We start from the raw sequence: 23,038 nt of genomic DNA on the forward strand, positions 1-23,038 counted from the left end.
AATGACAGGCCTATTATTTCCTAGGGAATTGTACATAGGTGGTGAACTTGATGTTCTTAAAGGCCAAGAAATACTCTGCTGGGGAAAAAGGTTTGATTTTTTTGTGGTGTTTGTAGTTGCTATTGCAACATTCTTTAATGATGTAAGGAAAAAGGACTTCTAACAACATGGTAAACTGTAGGTTTGTAATTCATGCTCGTAAATTGGTACATTTGTTTTCAGTCTTTCCTAATGCAGAAACACTTATGACTTGAGTCATAAGTGCAAATGGAACTGTTTTTAACACTCACCGAAGCTTGACAGGATTGCCAACCCTGACATATATGTCTGTTTAGATTTAACAACTACATTCATGAGGCTTCTGACTCTACAGCTTCATACTTGTGGAATCCACCCTGGGAAGTGCACCTTTGTGTGTTGTTAGTGTTTAAATAATAATTTATTAAAAATAAGCAAAATCATAAACCTTCCACATACTCCTATCTGTTCCTCCTTATGTAGAGATCTCCTGGTTTAGGAAACTGATTTATTATTTCTGCATGGAACAGTATTTTACAACCTGTATCTTATTTTGATACCAAGAACTTTTTCATGAGTTAAGCTCCATACAATGGTAAGTCTGTGCTGAAGATTCTTTTCTATTCACAAGTGTTTAGAAACAGGGAGGGAGTTTCTATAGAAACAGATAACATGCAAAGGAAAAAATAACTTGATTATGTTTATGTCATTTTTAAGGTGAATATCAATAAAATATCCAGAATTGGTTGCATATATGTAGAAATAGAAAATCAGATCTTAAATTTTGTTAGTCTTGGTGTGCCTTTTGTATCTGTGTATAATTATATACTACTATCTGTAGATATTTAATTGCTCTTTTTCTTTTGGAACCTCTTATCATAGAGTATTCCTGTGATGAACTGAGGAAGAAAATTACAGGTTTACAATGACTTAAATTAAGAACCTAATGCCAGAAATATTTCATAGTTATTTAATATATGTCTGAGCCTTCTAACACTGAAAGAAATTTCTTAACAGGCTTTATCCCGAGGTTGGCATTTGTTGAGGCTGAAGTATTTTATAGATACTGGAAAACCTGGTTTTGAGACACTATACAAAAAATTTCTGGCTCTCTTGTGCTTCTCAGTTTTGTTGTTTGAGGCAGTTCATCTAACAACTGTATTATTCCTTTCATTCACCCTTATCTATACCACTATACACCCCCAGCTGCCAAAAAACACACCCAAATCAGCAATCAACAACAAAAAAAAACCAAGAGGAAGATGTTAAATCTAAACAGACATATATGTCAGGGTTTGGCAATCCTGTCAAGCTTCGGTGAGTGTTAAAAACAGTTACCATTTGTGCTTTTAATATCTCCTGCAACATGCCTCTTTTACATAATGTGGGGAAATGAGCAGAAGAAAGGAAGAAGCAGAAAATCCTGTACATATATACCTGTGTCTTGTTCTTCAGATATAAATCCATTTCAAATCTCTCAATAATTCTAAAAACATTTCTTTGGAGTGGCGTTGCTCCTTATTTACTGGTTGCTGAGTTTCTTGCCTCTGTCATTTGTATGGGTTGTAGAGATGTTGTCTCTGATGTCTTCACAAAGACTGTTTTCAATTCCTTGGACTGCTGTTTGGACAGTCTCCATTAGCAGAAGTCACTACTCCTGTGCCTCTCAGAATCACAATGATATTAGATGAAGGGAAAGAAGAAATACTTTACTTCCAGTATTCATAGTATTAATAGTAGGAAGAGACTAGTAGGAACAAAACCATCCATACTGATAGTCTTACTCCCTGTATATGAATACATTCTTTGTTTTCAGTGAGATTACTTATGGTGGGAAGTCATATTCAAAATGTGAATTTTAGAGATTTTAGTGATACTTTGTGGTTTTCTTAAAATTTTACTATTGGAAATCAAATTATTATTGTATCTTTGCTTTTGTTGTGTAGAAAACTTGAGAGTATGTCTAAAATTCAGATTTAAAAAAATAATACACATTTTAAAATTAAAGTGCAGCCACAGCTTCAGGTACAGCTTCTGATTTATGAAAGTTTGGGCTCAGCAGCAGCAGGGGAACCATTGCAAAGCAGACATGCACTTTGAACCTGAAGCACTGCATCCAGTTTTAAGTTCCCTGGAACAAGCTAGAGATGGAAAAACTAGAAGTCCAGTGAAGGGCAACCAAGATAGTCAAGGTACCTGGAGCAGGTGGCATAGGAGGGGAGACTGAGAGAGCAGAGTTAATGAAAAACTAAAGGAGGATCTACTTGCATAGGATAGTCTTGAGCTATCAAAAAAGACGCAGGTGTTTGTAGAGAAGACGGAGGTAGGCTCTTCAGAGAGGTGTACAGTGAATGGACAAGAGGCAAAAGTTACAAGCTGTACAGAGGTAAATACTCATTGGGCATATGGGACAAATCTTCACCACAAGAATGAAGAAGTACAGGAATGGTGTGCCCAGAGAAACTCTAGAATCTCCTATCCTAGAAGAAAACCTCAAAACTTGCCTGAAGAAGGCACTGAGGAACCTCATATAAATTCATGTTACTCCTGTTTTGAACAGGGGTCAGAGCTGGCGACATCCAGCAATCCCTTTCAACCTGTTTTATTCTGTAACTGTATGCACCGGCTTCTCTTTCAGGCTCCTTGATGCACTGGGACACATGGTGATGAAGAGCATTTGACTCCTTCAGGTACAAGCATTTTGTATTCAGCTTCTACAAAACATATCAGAAGTATTGTCATTTGCTTTCCTAATATTTGTAATGAATGCTAGTGACATAAAAACATAATCAAGAATAAGTGAAAGGGAAGATGAGAAAGTAAGATTACGTTCTCTTGTTAAATACGTCTTAGCATGGACATGACGTTTCTGTGCAATCTCCTTGATTAGAAGTGTATGGTTTTTTAACTTGCCTGGTTTACTCTATTCCTCCTATCTTACCTGTGCATTGTTCCCTTCGTGATGTTGATTAAATACATAGGCTTTTAGATTACATCTGTGCTTCATACAAGGCTTGGAATTGGACTTCTTTAGACTTCACACTTCAGTTACAAACTCAGAAGAAAAAAGTGTAAATCTGAACTGAGACAATTTTTAAGCTGAAAAATTCAAGAAGGTTATATTCCTGTTTTCACTGCATTTTCTTACCTGAAAAGTTCCTTATTCAGAGGTGAACAAGAGAATTGTTTAGAGTGACAAAGCATTTTGTATTTGAAGTACAGACTTCTTTTGGAGGCTTAGTTTTGCGGCATAATTTTGCAAACTAGAATTCTTAACTGAGGAAAATCCTGCAATAATTTGTGGAAATGTGACACCACTATTCTATTATACTTGTCAATTGGAATATAAACAAGTGCAGGGTGATTTGAATTTTTTTGCGAAAGAATTACACTTTAATTTCTTTTAGAACTGTATGCATCTAAAATTTGTTTATACTTACTAACTTTGAAGGATTTCTCCTGAAAGGTTTCTGGCTTTCTTCCATGTCAGTAAATTCCTGGGTGGTCTGGGAAAGCAGAACAAAACCTGGCAATGTAGTTTTCATTGCAGAAGACATGCTTTTGTAATGAAAGTCTGCTTTGAACAGTCATGAGTAAGTGATTGGACATTAGAAAATAAAAGTCTGTGCTTATATGAATATTTCAAAACAATTTTGTGTCTGAGATAAAAAATTTCCAAAGAACACTGAGGATAAGCTAATAGTTTCCATTATAACTTTGTAGCTTTGAAGGAAATAATTTGAAATTTGTTTTCCACAAAAAATAGTCAGTCAAGCAGAGCCAGCCAAATTGCACTGAAGATCATAAATCCAGTTATGCCAAATAAAACCAAGAGTCCAGACGGTCCCACTAAGTGAGCCTTAGGGTCCACTAGTGAGCTTTTCTGAAAAGTCTACAAGAAATAGCATGCAATTACACCGATCCCTTACAATTATTCCTACCAGTACCTGGAAGTTGTATGAAACAGAGGCCAGAATCAAGAAGTTTGTAGTTCCAGTAATGAATGATCGTCTTGACTTTTTTTGTTTGTTTGATCTGTCAGTTTATTTTTCCAGCCATTCAGCACTGTGAAATTCTTCTGCATGTGCCCAGTGTCAGCTGTGGCTTTACCTGTCCTAATTTCAGGCTCTGTAATCTCAGTAAAGGTGTTGTCTTTTATGGAATATTTGTGGAATGGAGTAAGAGATACCTGATCAAATCTGCTACTGAAGCTTCTCCTCCATAAGGATGGATCATCTAACTCCCCTGGGTTTTTTTAACTTTCGTCTTTTAGCTGCTTCCTAATCCACAAGATTACTCCCCTATCCTTTGTATGTGATAACTTACTGTCTCTACTGTCTCTAACAGCATTTATTTAAGGGCTTTGCTGAAAGTGTATCCAAGTGTATTAATGAACTGTATCATGCTTCCTAAAGTACCTGATGACTTTCTTAAAGAGGTCTGGTAGGTGCTAGGACTCCCTTTTACTAAAGCCACTTTCTCTCTGCTTTAGAGGACTCCATCATACAACAGGAAAAAAAAATCTGCTGAAAAGTCATCGAAGCAAACGCCAGTAAAGAAAAAACATCAAAGGAGTAATTCTTCCAATTCCATTATATGCAGTAGGCCTTTTATGCATGAAAGAGTGTGTCCTTTTCCTTAATGTAAAGAATTGTGATTTGGGCTGAAATCATTAATTCAGACTTAGGCATTGCTGTATTAAGCATTTCAGCACTCATCTGTTTTGATGCTTATCTGCCTTTGTTACAGGGACAACTTTAACACATCATAATGAGCAAGGCATCCTGAACAATCAAGCCTCTCTGGGTGGTGGTGCAGCACAGTAATACAAAACAGTGACGTTCCAAAGTCGTTGGTACACATCAGAGAAGGGATTAAACCTTTAGGTCTCCATTCTTCAAGTCACCTCCAGATTAGGAGGTGGAAGGAATGTCTCTTTTTCCTCTTTTGTTTCTGCTTAAATAACTTCAACTTTGAAAAACTATTCCTGTGCTTTTTAGGCTTTCACATGGAAAAAACATATGAAGGCTCCACTAAATATTTGCTGTGGAAGAGTGGTATTTGTAAGTACTGTTCCACTAGAAGTTCTGTGACTTCCACAAAAGATGTGGGAAGTGGCCATCTCTCAACTATCCCATTACCTGACTATCAGTATTTCTGCTCTGCTGGAGAGAAAGGAGGTGGTTTCACGTCATGGAAAGGGGAGACTCAGTTGAAAACTACTGTTGGATGAAACAGTGTGAGATCTCATCTCAGGCAGGTTTTGTACAACTTTATTTATTAGAAGGTTGTAGATTTTTATATTTTACCACTACCATGGCTCTCAGTTAGAAAGTGTTGCCATGACGTCTTCTCATTCTTAAAGCAAAACTGAGTTACCAGTAAGTAATAAAAGATGAGCCATGAAACCCAGCTATTTGTCCAGCAGAATTCCAGCAGAAGTTTGTAAGGCATTTTCATTTCTAATAGTTTTTTTGTATATAGGCAGTAGAGGTAAACAAAATGAGAAAAGGGTCTGGACTGTAGACATCAAATTTTTAAAGTACAGAATATTCTTAGATTTAAAACTAAAATTATATACACTGAAAATACTGATTCAAATGGTGTTCTTCTCTTGTTCTTATAAATGTAAAAATGTAAAAACAATTCTTGGCTTAGAATTCCATGGCACTTACTCTGCTGACATATGTCCTGTATTTGTAAATACCAGGGTTTAAGCAATAATTTGTAAATAATGACCTCTATCTCTATTACAAGCAATATTTAATTCATATTAATGTTTAAAACTAAAGGGGTGAAGTTTACTATGTGAACTCAGAGGAGAGCATAGAAATTATGAAAACTCATCACATATTTTCTTTCTGAAATATTTTCTAAACAGTTTACTGGGAAAGTTTTCAACAGAAAACAGTTTTCAACCAGAACACAGACCTTCTGTTCCTGCCACAGTGCTAAGTCATAACAAAATCAGAGCCCATACCTAGGATTTGCAAGACCCGTGACAAGGCTGATTTGGTTAAGAAATAAGTACTCATTCACTCTCCATCTCCTGTTCCAATGTATATAGAGCATTTGAAATTAATTAACAACAGCAGTACACCAGAACATGTAATCTAAAAAGTCAGTTCTTTGGTTCTCCTGTTCATTTGTTATCACTTTTAAAGTAACAATCATCTTCAGGATAGAGGAAAATGGGTTTCCCAACATCTCTTGTCAAAGCTTTAAACTGGACAGGCATTTAAGATGCATCTTCTGTCTTGTCATGTTGTTCTTAACAGCCGAGATTTTTCAATGAATACATCAGCTTTGATGCTCAGTTACAGTGTTTCATAATATCTAGTATTTCCTCTCCATTATCAAGTGCCACTGCTGATAAAGACAGCTGGGAGAGGAATCAATTGTGCCATAGCATAAAGTCTCTTCAGTTAGAGAGTCTCACTACCTAACAAGGAAATGACAGTGAATCTCATTCCTTTGTTTTGCCTTTCAAATGTCAAAAACAAACTGCAGAGTCCTCTGCTTCCCCATATTTGAGCAGTCGAGGGGAAAGAAGAGACTAAGCTTTCATGTCTATGGATTTTTTAAAGCTCAGTGGAGAGTAATGAACAGGTAATGGCTTTCATGAAAATGTGGAATTAATTTCTTAAATAAAGTTCATTGGGTCTATTCATTACTTAAACCAATGATTTAGTGAATTAAACAGAAGCTGAGAATGCAAAATCTTCAGAGCTTGAGGATAGAAATTGTATTAACAAAAGTCTAACATAAGATTCTCCACATTGCTGTTGAGAATACAGGGATATTCTTGAATATAGAAAATTAACAGTAACATTTGCATTTTGCAGTCGTTTTCACTTGCTTTTCTGCTGGGTACTGGAATGAATAGTGCATCCAGTGCTGCACATGAGTTGAAAGGGTTGAGAAGGAAGCATTTCAGACCAAAGTCTTTCCTCAGTCTGAAGCCATGCTCACATGGCCTGTGCTGTGAGGTGTCTGAAGTGTCTTTATAATGTAATCTCTCTGGGCAGGACATGTTATGTTTGGCAGCATTCACCTGCCATACAAAATGATGTACCCTTACAATGCCACATAAGATAATATTCAAGGAATTCACTTTGCAAGGAAATTAGACAGCTGAGCAGCTTGGCTCAGTGGGAAAGCATGCACTTCCAAGGACGCTGTCCTTAAAAACAGTCGTTTATAAGGGGTGAGCATCAAAAGACCTGGAGTTCATTTTAGTTCAAACAGCAACAGCATCTAAACTAATTATGTCTACAAATATGGACTGGAAATCTAGTAAAGCAGATTGTTAGATGTTGTTAGATATCTGGTACTTCCTGTGTTTAAATTTTTTTAGAAATTAGAAGCCCTGCATTTCTTCACAATGATGGTTGATTTATTATTTCAGAAATGAAGATGGGAGGAGTTCGGAAGAATCAGCCTAGAATGCAGTGCAGTATAACTAAAATGTTACTCCTAAAGACTGAAAAGTTATAGATAATCTCATAAACTAAAACACGTTTTGGGGAATCGCCTAGCATATTTATACTATTGCCAGCTGAGGCCTCAATGTTCCTAGGGATGCCCCTTTACTTACATAATTCTTCCATTTTTCTTTGTGTAATGAATTAACAGGAGTATTTAATATGTGTTGTTTTCACTGAAAAGTAAAAAAATTAAAAGACAAACCCGACATTGATCAAGACCCTTTGTCTCTGAATATATTGAATGGTAGACCCTCAGACAGAGAAACTGAAAACTCAGAGCCATCTTGCATTATTTGGAATGGCTATATCAGTCTTGTTCTCAGTAATTTTCTCATTGTAACACGGCCTGTCAAAAAATGTCCAGCTGTTTTGTTTTTTTTTTTAAAAAATATAGGTGAATGCTATACGTCATCATTAAGTACTGTGTGATGATGGAGATGCAGCATTCTGTCCCAAAAGGAATCAGTGGAACAGTACTATATTTGCCTCTTTTGTTCCCACAGCACATTGCAGAAACTTAAGGTGGCCAGATGCTCTTTTCTCCCTTTTCTGCCATTTTCTCCAGATGCTCTTAACATGGAGTCTCCAAGGATATGATGTATTTCTTGTTATTTCCAAGTTTGAGGTTCGTGTGTGTCTTAATAATGAGACAATATGTTATTTCATTTAATATGTGATTTCATACCTGCTGATATGTGATGTCACCAATTTTCTTTAATTAGGCCAGGATTTGTTGCATCAGAAGTAATGAAGTCAGAAGTAAAGTTCACCAAGGGTGTCAGACTGTATATAGAGACCAAGTGACAGAACCTCATTCCAGGAAAGCAATTTGTTTTCAAGGAGGGCTTAATTTATTGGCAGCCTTGGTAGTTCAGATGCACAGAGACCATGGTGCTGCTTTGTCTATAGCTGTTTGAGAAGAAAAAATAATCATTCTTGCTTTTCCTGCATATTATCTTTTTATGAGACAGTCCTGGGAAAGAAAGATGTTTTTTTCTTTTGAGATGTTTCTGGTTCTATCATAAAGTCTAAATCATCTGGATCTTGTCTACAGCTGCATGGGAGGCAGAACCTCTATGCACTAGTTAAGAAGTGGGAGCTAGAATGCAGGTACACTGAATTGCTCAATTCTTGCAAATTTGGCTTATTGTAAATACCCAGAATTTTTGTTCATAATACTTCACTGCATAACTTCCTTTGCACAATGCATTATCATTCTCTATAATACAAGAATTCTCTGTTTCCAAGAGGTTGAGATATTTTCTGGTAAAACTGCAGAAATTAAATAAGAGGAAATTAATCTTGCAGTATCAGTGTTTACTCCTTCAGAACTTTGATATCTTAGCAAGTAGAAAGGCGTTTTGGGGGGTGGAGGTGTGGAATCTAGTGAACTTGCACCAAACTGTAAAGGTTAGACATCCACGTTTTATGCAAGTTCTGTTTGAAAATTTGTTTTCTTGGAGTAATAGTAGAATTTGTTGCTTTGCCAGAAAATTATACTGTATCATATTCATGCTTGTGTTTTGACTTATTTTCTTTCCTTAATTTGAAATCACTAATTGAGATTCTTCCTCAGCCTAGGAAATCTCAAAGTGGTCTGTGTCAACAAAAGTCTCACCTCTCCTAACGCTTGAAAGGTCTGCATTACACACAGGGCAGTACAGAACACAGATGGGGGCTTTTTGATCTGTGAATATCATTACTTCCAAGGAAGGAAACCAAGGCATGGATGAATTTCCTATTCTTAGCCAGCTGCATTTTTGTATTTTGTTTTGATTTCAGATGAGTGTTATCTAATCAAAACTTTTTTGCCCTGAATTTGCTTGCTTCCTTTCAGGAACCTACACATATTTTACCTCCAGAGAACTTTTTTCATGCTTTTCCTGAGTCACTAAAAACCTGAAAGAACTCTGTTACAGTCACGGTGGAATACATGTACAAACCAACCAACCAACCAGCAAAATCAGCCAGCAAATTGCTCCGTAATTTGAACACATATAAGTGAGTATCATTATTTGGAAACTTTTTTTTTTCCTTTGTGGAACTTTTAAAAATACATTGTTACTAATTCATAAGGCTTTTCTATTGTTGTATAAGGCTGGAATAAATTTAATGAGTCTGGTGTCTTAAGAAGTATTCTGTGATCACACTACCTGCACAGCTGCAGAGAGAATTTCTGTTATGGATATATATTTGTGTATTATTTGAAGGGGATGAAAATTCAGTTTGATTTTTTTAAGCACTGCTGGGAAACACAGATAGAAAAGTAATCTCATTAATTAATCATGTCACTTGACTTAACAGTGGTATGTTACCGCATTACTTAGTATATATGGTTGTTCTAGACTGTTCTCTTTTTTTAGGATTTGTAACAGCACATTGAAATCTGTGTAACTGCTGGAATTCAGTAGGTCCAATAAGGATAAGGAATATCAGGAAGCATTAACTTTTTAAAATTTCTTCCTGTTTCTAGTTTTCTGGAAACCACACTTACACCAGCAAATCCTGAAGGAAAACAGGATAAAGTTATTTCTAAATAATGCTAGTAAAAACAGGATACAGACCTAAGAAATGGATTCTGTATATCATCATCTAGTATAAGGGATTGAATTAAACTATAGATTTTGGCATCTCAGGTAAGTAGACCAGTTTTCCTGAATAGGTCCACCACTAAATCACATCCCTAAGCCCCAATCTTTTAAATACCTCAAGAGATGGTGACTCAGTCACTTCCCTGGGCAGCCTATTCCAATGATTCAACACCTTTTTGGTGGAGAACTTTTTCCTAATATCCAATCTATACTTCACCAGTATAACCTGAGGCTGTTTCCTCTTGTCTTATACTTGTTATTTGGGAAACAAGACCAACACCTACAGCTCCTTTCCAGTAGTTATAAGCATCAATAAGGACTACCCTCTGCCTCCTTTTCTCCAGGCTAAACAGCCCCAGTTCCCTCAGCCGCTCCTCATATAGAGCATTTGTGCTCTAGACCGTGCACCAGCTTTGTTGCACATCTCTGGACACACTCCAGCACCTCAGTGTCTCTCTTGTAGTGAGGGGCCCAAACCTCAACACAGTATTGAACGTGCGGAATCACTTCCCTAGTCCTGCTGGGCATGCCATTTCAGACACCAGCCAGGGTGCTGCTGGCCGCCTTGGCCACCTGGGCACACTGCTGGCTCACGCTCAGCCGGCTGTGGACCAGCACCCCCAGGCCCTTTCCCACCAGGCCCTTTCCAGCCGCTCTGCCCCAGCCTGTAGCGCCGTGTGGGGCTGCTGTGACCCAAGGGCAGGACCCGGCACTGAGCCCTGTTGAACCTCCCAGGAATGGCCTCAGCCCATCGCTCCAGCCTGCCCAGGTCCCTCTGCACAGCCTGCCTGCCCTCCAGCAGGTCAACGCTCCACGTCCCTACTCAGCATCATCTGCAAACTTACTGAGGGTGCACTTAATTCCCTGCCCAGATTGTCAATAAAGATATTAAACAGGACTGGCCCCAATACTGAGTCCGGTATATGTCATACCTGAGAACTAATCCTGACCTTGTTTGAGTATTATGCTTCCAGTTACTACCTGGTGTAGTTATGCCAAACAGATTTTGAAATCAAATCTGTTATGTTACCAGCATTGCTATTGCCAGCTCATTGCCAATGCTTATGTTAAATAGATACACTGAGCAAAATATGGAAGAATTGAGATTATTTGGTTGTTCTTGTTCTTAGAAATGAAAAGATTTTTTTTCCATGACTTTTTGTAGTGTCAGAAAGGTTACCCAAAATTGTCAATATGTTTGCAAGACAATTCCATTGCAGGTACCAAGTAAAAATACTGTGCAAAGTGACTAATCACAGATTTTTTATACATTTCATATATATGTGTTATATATATATATTTTTATATATATATATATATATATATATTTTATATATATATATGCATGAAAGTGTATCAATAATCACAGGTAAATACCCAGATAGCCAGGATGCAGAGTAGATTTCTTTACTTCCTCAGAAGATGATGAGAGGCTTACTAAGTACCAAAGCCAAGCTACAGTATGTGGTGTTCTGAGGTACATATTTAGGCTTACCACTAAATGTGTTTCCCTGTGTACCATTAACTTACTTCCAAGAATGTGGGTGTCACAGTCTAAAGGTGGATTTTGAAAAAGAAAAACAATTCAAAAAGACATGGAAATCTTATCCCCTCAAATTGCAGTGATAACAGGTGAAAGAAATAGTGTCAGACTGTAACTTCTTGTTTTGATCAGTCATAAAATATCAGGTCTTAAAGATCTAAATGGTCTAGGAAAAACTATTACAAAGTGATATTCCAGTTTAGAAGGGAGAGGAGGAAGTAAGAGCAGTCTCTAAAGAGAAGAAATTAATTTTTTTCCTATTTGGAGAGAGCCTCAGGTGTTCATTTATCTATGTATTCCTCCACAGCAACATCAACTTCATTGATTTAAATCTTAACATTCATGTAACTTGTTATTAAAGATCTCCAGTAATTCAGAGTGCTTTGCACACTGTCTTCCAGGGCTTATCATTACCATTTTGTCCCATCCACTGTGATCAGACAGAAAGATTTTTTTCCTCCTCTACTACAGCAACAGCAGTGATCCTCTTCTTTGTTGGTGTTTTTTTGTTTGTTTATTTGTTTTTTTAAAGGCAGTTATTATCTTTTCTCATATTTGGATTAAAATACTATGCCTTTTTATCTGTTGCTACTTTGATTTTGTCCTTTGGATGCTCTGATAGTCCACAACACTTTCGAAGTGTGTGTTGAGACACAAAAGTAATATGTCACTTGTGGCCTTGCCGTGTTAAACAAAATGTAAGCTTTAATCAGCTCTTGTGCCTTTCATACATCTCATGTGCTCTCGTAGATCTCACTGTGATTTTTTTTGGTTTGGTTTTGTTTTGGATAACTGTATTTCTAAGTTTTATTCAGCTTGTCAGCCTCTTCAACTTGCAGATCATTGTTTGCAAAATTTCTTATTTTGTGGTCAAAAGAAATTTCCAGGAAAATTGCTAGTAATTACATGGAGAAGAAGCAGCGGCAAGTGGCAAGCTGGCACCTGGAACCTAGGGCACAGAGAGTCAGTGACAGACACCTTCAGAAAGGACTCACCAACAACTAACACCTTTGGTTCCCTCCTGCACATGGTGGCTGTGAATCTCAGTCTTCATCTATACAGATCATCTTCACCAATCTTGAGAGTTGTATTTCTGTTTGTGAGATAAATATTGCCGAGGAATGGGAAAAATCATTTTAAGGAAACTAGCAATACCCCTGCCCTCAAGCACAGTTCTTATGTTTAAGAAACAGAAACCTGACCCACTGTGTAAGCCCTGAGAAAAATTAGTCTCTTAAACTTTGACCTTGATAGCATTACTAATGGGCTGAAAGTGAGGCTTCTGCTTATCTTACAACCAAGATTTCAGTGATCATTTCCATTAGCAGAAAGCAATGTTGCATTTGCAAGTCTTCAGTCTTGCTCTGTCTCCAGCAAGACTGAAGATTTTAACACTGCATACATTTTCTGTGAAGATGGAAAGAAAAAATTAACGTATAAAACCCACTTGGATTAACACACACTAGAAAATGTTGTTAGATGAGAGGCATTTTGGAACTTTCTAGACTCCTCTTCCTTCAAAATAAAGGGGGAAAAAAGTGTAAAATTTTTGTTCCTTGTCAATATATGCTAGCTACTAAATGCTTTAATAAAAGGGAAAATGTCCCCTGCCCCACCACACCTTTTTTTTTAACCATGCTCTGGGTTGGTAAATGTGGGAAAGAAGATGCATTCATCTCTCACTCTTGCACACAGTCCTCTAAAACCATTCCTGATGGTAACTGATGGCAAAGGGGAGCCAGGAAAGAAAGAAAACAAAAAATCATGGAGGATTAAAACCACTATTTCAAATGGAGATCATTAAATCAAGCTGTGACCCAAATATTTTTGCAATGTGCCAAACAATGACCTCTATCTACTATAGAGTGGAAAAATCAGGCAGGAAATAAAGAATGCTGCTTGATTATATCTGGGGATGTTATACTGGTAGGTGTGTTGGAAAATGAGATTTGGAAACCACAAATCACGTGTATGTGTACTTGTGTGTTTACATTTGTAACTGTGTATTTATATGTGTACATGCTTACTTGTAGTCCCCGTGTATGGAATACTGCAGAAACAAATCTTTTGTGTTTGAAGATGTTGACCATTTACATATACATGAATGCACTTATCACACATAATTTAACAGAAGACAAATTTATAAAGATTAAACAAACATCTTATGACTCTGTTACATTTTTTTAAGGCAATCCATTAACTCTCATATACAATCTGATTCTGAGGTCTTAATTTCAGTCAGGTCTTTGCCAAAAATTTTGTGTTGCCAATTGTGATCTGGATAGTGGTTTTGCCTGTTTTTTTTACAGTTGCACTGCTTAGTCTTGGTTTACTTACTGCTAGCTGGTATACTGTTTACTATTCCTGCTTACCATGGAAGGGGGAAGTAATAATGATTGAAAACTTAGAGAAAAAATTTACTGCAGCCAGGCAGGCAGAATAGACTCAGTAAGAAGGATACAATCAAAGTTTATGGTAAGTGGTTGGTGCATGACCAGGACAGTATTCATTCATTATTTCAATTGGCAAAAATTTAATCTTCCACTTAATCTGCTGTTGCTATCCTGTTATCCAGACTACAACCAAGTACCTTTTCATAGTTGTAATAACAATGCATTATTAAAGCTAAAAAATGAGACTGCAAAATAAGCGATATTTATCTTTTGAATATAATGTCCTAACTCTAAATGCTTGAATCATTTAGTTCCACCTACTTTTCTTCCCTACTTCCTTATATATTTTTATATTTATTTTTATAATTACTTCCTTAATTTTCCTCTTCAAAATGTTCTTTCACTTAAAAACTGAAACCAACCCTCATATACTTTTGTCTCTTTTTGTGGTGGTAATCAGCGGATACTGGCAATACCAGCAGTGCGTACATTTTATGTATAGCTCAGTTAACTTCCTTTTCCTTGTTTTTAAGGGTGGTTTGTTCATATTCAGTTCCTCCTGTCCCCAAAATATGTACATAAAACAATCATAGGTAATTGTACATAGCTAATCTGAGAAATCTCATGGTGTGTACCTGACATCAGTGACAGAAGCTGAGATACGAAAAATGCCGTAAGTCAACCAGAGGAGCTGTAGGCAGTGCCTGTAATTCAGCAAAACTCAGTAGCCTTGCTAATACCGAGAGGAGATCGACTTAAGTGTTTGGGTCTGCATCTGAGTCTGTGTTTAGACGTGCATTTGGTTCCAAATCAAGTTATTTTCAACAACAGCAACAACAAGCCAGCAGAATTGAAATTTACATAACTCGCAGTAAAACTTAGAATATTACTTCATAATCAGTAGCTTCTACTAAATCATCTAAGGCCTGAGGTTAGAAGCTTCCTATCCCCATTGTAGTGATTTATAAAATCTTAAGTGTTTTGTGGGTTTTCTTCTCCCCTTCTCTTTCTTTAGAAACCAACACACCCTATTAATTATGTCAAATTAGCTGATGGGTCAGTTTCAAAAAAATGAGATGAAAATGAATGCAAACATGGTTTTAGTAAAACACAATGATTTCCAAAATGTATTACGTTATTCTGCCCAAGTTCAGTTTCTGGGCCTAACAACAGTATGAAAAAGAGGCAAGTATGTAACTGCATATTTCTATAGTGAGATACAATCTGTATTACAGTGGCAATGTAAATGTAAAAATGGTTAAAGGTGTAAAATGTGTTGAAAGACACAAACTTCCTGTTCACATAGTATGAAAACTCAAACTCCTGCTGTAGCTAACAAGATCTTTCTGAATTGGTATACACCCTTAACTGGCTCTTCTTCTAACCTCCCAATACTGAACACCACTTGTGTCCCTTCCTGTGATCCTCTGCAGTGAAGAACCTGCTGTAGTTTCCAGGTATGACTTTTACTGGAGCATTTTGCATTTTGTTTTGTCCAGCCAAATCAGGAAGGACCTGCAGTGTGAAAGACAAGTGCAAAGACCATAAATATAAATGCTTAGAAAAATAGGAGGTTCATTAGCTCTTACAGCACTTTTAAAATGAGTAATTCCTGTCTTTACCACTGGGACTTTAGGAAACACTGTTGGTAGTTACTGCTCCAAAACAGACTAGGTTATGGATAAGAAAGAAATATGGATATAAATTCAGGCCTCATAAATACAAAGTGCTTCATAAAATAACCTATAGAGGTATTTTTGGATTCTATTTAACATTTAGTGTCCTAAGAAATAGGACCGAGCTGTAAGGTATCACATCAAATATTTTTTTTCCACTGGATGTATAAAGTCCAGATTTTCTAATCGGTTCTATGCATTGCATGTAACAGCTGGAGATAAAATGTATTCATATATCTAAAAAAATGACAGTTGTCTCTTGTGGTGTTGTCCATTTGTTGTCTGGCAAAGATTTGTTCTTACTACAAGTTGTATTTAATATTATACTATTTCAGCTGGCATTTGTGCATGTTTCTTGGCACCTTCACAAAAGATGAGAAAGATGCTTTTACACAGTGGTATTACTGTGTGAAGTGAAAAAGGCATATTCAAGACCCCTCCTGAGAATTTTGTTTCTTTTTAGTCTATCTTTTTGATGATATCAGATTAACAATTGAACCTTTAAGCGTTGCCTGCTATACACCATCTGTTGCCCTTTAATTGCTAAATTGTTTGACTTCCAGTGGAGAATAATATAATAGCTTTTTAAGACACCAATAGATTTTTAATATTCTAGACAGCTTAGGTATAGGTTTTGAATGTGTTTGCCAAACAATTTTGTCACAGTCTTTGTTACACTTGATCAGTTTTCTTTCCAGGATTGTAAAGTTTGTTTGTTAGTTTTGATTTGTGGAGTGACTTGTTGGGATTTTTTAATGAAGCAATTATATTCTTTTATTTCTATTGGATTCAAAATTACTCACCCTTATTTTATCATCTGTATTCTTTTCTTTACCTGTAACATGTCATCAAGAAGCAGAGGTCTACTTAAAAAAAATCAGCCCGAAGTAAGGTAACTTCTGAATAGGGATTTTGAATATAAAAAATGTTATAGCACTTTTAATGTAACTTTTGCTGTTCCTGTTTGTACTGTGTTTAGAAAGAGCATAATGTGGTACACATTTTAATTAAAAATCAATGCTGAAACTCATTTGTGATTGTATTTCATTAAAAAACATTTATGCAGACTGATGTTGACATAAGCTTGTACTGTTTTGCATTTCCCTTCTTTGTTCTTTGATTTCATCTGTAATGATTCTGGATTTGTTCTGTTTTGGTTTTTTCCAATGTTAGTGAGCCCTTTCTGTTCTTTCTGAAAAGTACCTACTGTTCATGTATCACGTCTCTTGGGCTAACTTCTTAGTGATGAGAATTCTGTGAAATTCCACTCTTGCTTTCAGGGAACTGAAAACTAAATTTCTTGTGTTCTTCCAAGTTGCAGAGGAAGGTTTTAGAATATGACCCTGTCCACTTGAAACAGAGGTCCACTTCTTGCCAAAATCCCATTATAAATCATGATATTTAAACTGCTTTCATGGTATGATGTTGTCAATGCCAAAAGGTATTTGTTGAAATGTAAACTTGTATTAGTACTAAATGCTGACAGGATTTAATAACCCTTTTCTAGAATTCAAGTGGTGAAATTCCAAAGCAAAATAATAAGAGCTCTGTGAGCCTTGCAGGGCATCTTACATCATTGTTACCCTTTGTAGTGTTTAACCAGAAGAAAAAAAAGTACATTTAAGCATTTTAACAAATGTCAAACTAGCTTAAAGAGCCATAGCTGGTTAGAAAATTTATTTAGATTTCACAGTTTGTGACAGATTTAAAGGCCACTTATTTGCAATGATCAGCAAAAATCCTTCAGTGGGTTAGATACAACAGCTGTTTTTTAAAAAGAAAGTCCTGATTAACAGAACTGGTTTTTATTATATACTGGAAGAGCTGTGTATAGAAAGACTTACTTTATTTTGCCATGGCTTGCAAATTTTCACTTCATTTGCAATTTATATTTGTGTTGACCATGAATACAATACAGAATATCTGCAATTAAGCTATAACTAGTTTTAATGTTTGACAATCAGTATTGCTCAAAACTAGGTGCAAAACAAACAATTTCCAATCATATTCCTGTTTTACACTGATATGTTTTATCATGTCAACACAATTTTGTAGAAGAACCATTTACTTCAAACATAGCAAGTAGTAGAGTAGTCAGAGTAGTCAATTCAAGTAGTCAAATTCAAGTAGTCAGAGGCTGAAATAGATGGGATTGCTCTGGTTGTTACTTATGATTATATATATATATATATATATGCTCACATGCATATACACACACACTCAAGCAAAACCCCATGACACCTGTCTTTTAGCTAAAATGCTGATATTCCCCAGTATGAAAAATACTCTCCTGCTGCCCAGTTGAAAGCACTTTCTACTGCTGCTAAGGACACTTTAGAGTGTGTTTCAAGTTTAATCCCCTTTTCTGTCACATCCTGGCTGGATTGTTGCACAGTGTCTCATAAGATTATGCATTACTCATTTTAAAAATGAAATTTTCCCTCTTACTTTCATGTCATATTATCCACCCATAATTCATACCCAAAGTATTTTTTATTAGTAACATGACTGTTCACTGAGGATGAGGAAGACATGCCCATGGAACAATAGTAAATTCACTTGGCTTTAACTAACCTTTCACTTCATCATAGGATATTTTTTTTCTTTGAATTACAAGCATGAGACTAGCTGTCGGCGTTGAACTCTGAAATGAAATATTAATCTGAATTTTATTTTCACAAAAAGGATTTTTCCTGATGTCACATGGCACTTGGCTGCATTAGGAGACTGAGGTTTGCAATGTAGACACTTACAAAGTACTTCTTTTCACAAGGACCTGGTATCAAAATTGGTTTTGCAGCTACAACTACTTAGACACATGCAAAGTTTTAGCATGGAATAAAGCCCAAGGCAACCCCAGTCAAAATGCTGAGATGGGTATTTCCACGTCAGTGCTCTTTCTTTTCTCTAGAAAAGGATATACCTTCTGTGACTTTAGTGAACTGAAGGAAGATTTACTCATAATCCAGACTATTCTGCATGTCGTTCATCAGATAAGGTTGAAAATATGGCGACAGGATACAGGGTCTCTAATCTGTTGCCTCATATACAGTGCCTATATAAAGTATAAATTGCAGGTAAAGCTCTTCCTACATTATTCTAGATCAACATGAACATTTGATGTAATAGTTACAGAACAGAAAACTTTATTCAATAGACAATATTACCTGTCTTGCTAACATAGTTATATTGTGTAAAATTAAAGTAAAAAACCAATATGGATTACATTATATTTGTAAAGAATCTACAAGAAACACTAAGAAACAGGAATGTTTAAACTGTATTATATTGATTAACAATTTACAGTGTAGCGATAATCATAAAAGTTATGTTTAAATTTTAGCTGCTGTTTTAAAAAATCTGTTCTAATAAAAATTAGAAGACTTGGCATTTGGTTTTGTGTAACAATACCTGTAAAATCAAAAATAATTCCAATAATGGAGAATTTGCCCAGGCATTATGACTGCATTGAAGTTTTTGAATTTGAAAATTGAAAGAGTAGTATATTCACAATATTTTGAAGACTTACAATATTTAAAAGTAATTAGATCTGAGCAAGGAGAAATTGCCCTTGAGACATTAGGCTCCATGTCATATAGTTTTGCAGTTGCCCATGATAACTTAAAGACCCCATAACTACAAAAGTCCTGTTTTCTGACTGATCTTTATCTCATTTTGAATTAGTAGGTTAACAGGTCTATCGGTATTCAGATTTTCCAGTTTATAGCCAAGAATTCACTGCCCCAGATCCAAACCAGATCTGTATGTGGCTTTACTATTTGTGACTCTCCCAGGTTTAAATGAGGTCAGGAAGAAACCTTATTTCATTTTAAAAGAAGATGTAAGTTAAAAATCTAGATAGCTAGCAATATACTGGAAATTGTGTTAGCAAAGTAAATTCACAGTAACAAATCTGATTTATTCCCAACACTAAATAAGTTGATTTATTTCAATATTAAACACATGATAAAACAATACTTTTCCAGACTGCTAAATGTATTAAGACATACCAGTATATACTCGGTTGAACAGTTGCGGAAGAGAACATTTCCAGTCATAGAATGGTTTGGGTTGGAAGGGACCTTTAAAGATCAGCTAGTTCAACTAACTCCCCTGCCATGGGGAGGGACATCTTTCATTGGGTCAGGTTGCTCAAAACACCATTGAACTTGACATTCAAACCTTCCAGGGATGGGGCATCCACAGCTTCTCTGGGCACACTGTTCCAGTGTCTCACCACACTCACCACAAAAAATTACTCTCTTATGTCCAAGCTAAATCTACCCACTTTCAGTTTAAAATCACTGCAGCTTGTCCTTTCACTACCGGCCCAGCTAAAAAGTCTTTCTCTGTCTTTCTGATAAGCCAGTTGTAATTATTGACAGGCCACAACAGGTCGCTCCAGAGCCTTCTCTCCTCCAGGCTGAGCAACTCCAACTCTCTCAGCTTTTCTTAATAGGAGAGGTGTTCCAGCCACTGACCACTTTTGTGGCCCTCCTCAGGACCTGCTCCAACAGGTCCATGCCTGCCTTGTACTGGGGAGCCCAGAGCTGGCAGCAGTACTCCAGGTGGGGTCTTGATGAGAGCAAAGGGGCAGAATCCCCTCCTTCAACCTGCTGCCACGCTTCCTTTTATGCAGCTCAGGGTACAGTTGGCTTTCTGGGCTGCAAGTGGGCATTGCTGGGTCTTGACTAATTTTTCATCCACCATTACCCCCAAGCCCTTCTCTGCAGGACTGCTGTCAATCCCTTCATCTCCCAGTCTGCACTGGTGTCAGGGACTGCCCCGACCCGGGTACTGGATCTTGCACTTGGCCTTGTTGAACTTCATGGGGTTTGCATGGGCCCACTCTTCAAGCCTGTCACAGTCCCTCTGGATGGCATCCCTTCCCTGGAGTGAATCAGCTGCACCACTTGCAGCAGAACAGTAGGTTCTTTTGTATTCCTTAGAAGTAAAACTTATATTATCTTTGCAATACCTCTTAACAGCAGAGAGCAAAGAAAATTACTTCCTTCCATAGAGTAGTACCTTGGCTGTATCTCACTGAGGTTTTTTAATGAGGGCACTAAAGAAAAGATGGCTTGTAGTCATTTGATGCCTGCTTGATGAATGTTTATGCTAGGTAAGCCTCTGGTTTGTCCTTAAACAAGCCAAACCAATGAACAAACCAAAAGTATCTGTACTAAAGTATCTAGAATTTTAGAAATGCTACCATTATGATAAATAGGTATTAAAATTCAGTGAGTTTAAAAATAGTAGGTTTAAAGCATCTTCTGACCTTTGTCATGGTCCCCTTTTAAATAGCAGAATCACACCTGAATGACAGCAAGCAAGATGAACTTCGTTAAAACATTCAGTAGCAGTCATTTGACTTGAAAAATTAAATGCATTCAAGGATTGAAACTGCTTATTTTGTCCTAGGTTCCTTTCTGATGCTTAGTCTCATTGGGATTAGTATGATAAAGAAAGGGAGAGTGTATATTGCATGCCAACAGCAATCCTTTCTCACAATAGTGTAATCATTTAATTAATTAGGAGAGTGCTTAGATGATCGAAGAAGTGGAACTGGATAAAGTGACAGTGCTGGAAAGAAAACAGGTTGAAGCAATCAAGAAGCTCTGGGAAGAACCAGAAATTTAAGAATGCTGTGAATAGACAGAGGGAGTACCAGCTCTCAGACTCTGCTAAGTAGTAAGTACACTGTGTAGTACAAGAACAAGCCAGACTTAATGCAGTTAATCATATATCATCTAGGTTGGAAAAGACCCTTAAGACCATTGAGTACAATGTTAACCCAGGACTGCCAAGTCCATCACTAAACCGTGTCCCTAAGTGCAATGCCTACCCATCTTTTAAATACTTCCAGGGATGGTGACTCAACCACAGAAAGCGCGGGGGCAGCCTGCTCCAGTTTTGGTGAAGAATCTCTTCCTAATACCCCATCTAAACATCCACCAGCACAGCTTGAGGCCATTTCCTCTTGTCCTATCACTTGTCACCTGATAAGTGGGAAAAGTGACTGATGCCCACCTCACTGCAGCCTTCCCTCAGGTAGCTGTGGAGACCAATAAGGTCCCTCCTGAGCCTCCCTTTTCTCCAGGCTAAACCACCCCAGTTCCCTCAGCCGCTCCCCGTCAGACTTGTGCTCCAGACCCTGCACCAGCCTCGCTGCCCGCTCTGGCCACGCTGCAGCACCTCAGCGTCCCTCTTGCAGCGAGGGGCCCAAACCTGAACACAGCGTTCGAGGTGCGGCCTCACCAGTGCCCAGGACAGGGGGACCATCGCTGCCCTGGCCCTGCTGGCCACACTGTGTCTGGTACCAGCCAGGGTGCTGCTGGCCGCCTTGGCCACCTGGGCACACTGCTGGCTCTTAACAAAGACATAGTTTCATTCTGACTGTATTTATACGTATATATGTAGTTATACCCATGTCTCTGTTGGCCTGTTGGTATACAACAAATTTTGAGCTGCAGTGATGAAATAAACCAATTTTAGGCTTTCTGAATATACTAGAACCATCATTCCTCCCAGTTCTGAGGTCAATACAGCTGGTACATAACTGAGTTTCCCTTGGGGGAAATAATGAAAATAAACTCTACAAAACACATTGACAACAAGCGGTCAGGGCAGACTGTTCAGTTACATTAAAAGTTTAGGATATAAATAGGAGTGAAAATAAGTCTTTCCTCCCATTTTCAAAGAATTTAGTTGTGAGAAAATGATTGTTTCATGAGAACAGGAAATTTACATTGTTTCTGCTAAGGAAGTAACAGGGTTAAATTTCAGCAAGGAACATGTAGATTAGGCATTTATGGTAAATTTTAACTTAGAATTGCTACACCTAGGCAACCTGTTCCTGTGTGTTAGGTGTTACCATTCTTGACAGATGCTTGTCTGCCTTGCTCTTAAATAAGCCTACATTGGAGAAGAGGGATGCCACTTAATGTAGCTTTGTTTTCTAAGAGATCAGCCACAACTGAAAATCAGTTTTATTTTAAATTTTATTAAATTTTCCTATTAATTAAAATTGAGATCTCAGTAAAGATTTTTTATATTGCTGCAAAGAAGGAGTTTTCTTATTCTTAAAAAAATCTTTTCTGAATAAGTGATACATTGTGTGAGTATCTTTGATTTTGGAGCCCAAATGTTTGTGCATTTTGTGTTTTGCATTGTGATGTTTGTGCAGCAAGAGGAGAATACATCGACACCCTCCCTCTTCCACCAAAGGAAAAGGAAGAAATAGCGTTTAAATGAAGAAAGGTTTTGTGCTACCACCATGCTATATGATTTCGAAGACACTACACTTTTTATGACGTCTTGTTAGGATTTT

General features: G+C 37.2%; 1 pseudogene; it reads left to right on the forward strand.

Annotated features, from left to right (window-relative positions):
• The window catches only part of LOC119140968, an 87,059-nt pseudogene that overhangs the window by 58,345 nt on the left and 5,676 nt on the right, over nt 1-23,038 (forward strand).

The sequence above is a fragment of the Falco rusticolus genome, chromosome Z, assembly GCF_015220075.1.
Source record: "Falco rusticolus isolate bFalRus1 chromosome Z, bFalRus1.pri, whole genome shotgun sequence".
NCBI lineage: Eukaryota > Metazoa > Chordata > Aves > Falconiformes > Falconidae > Falco > Falco rusticolus.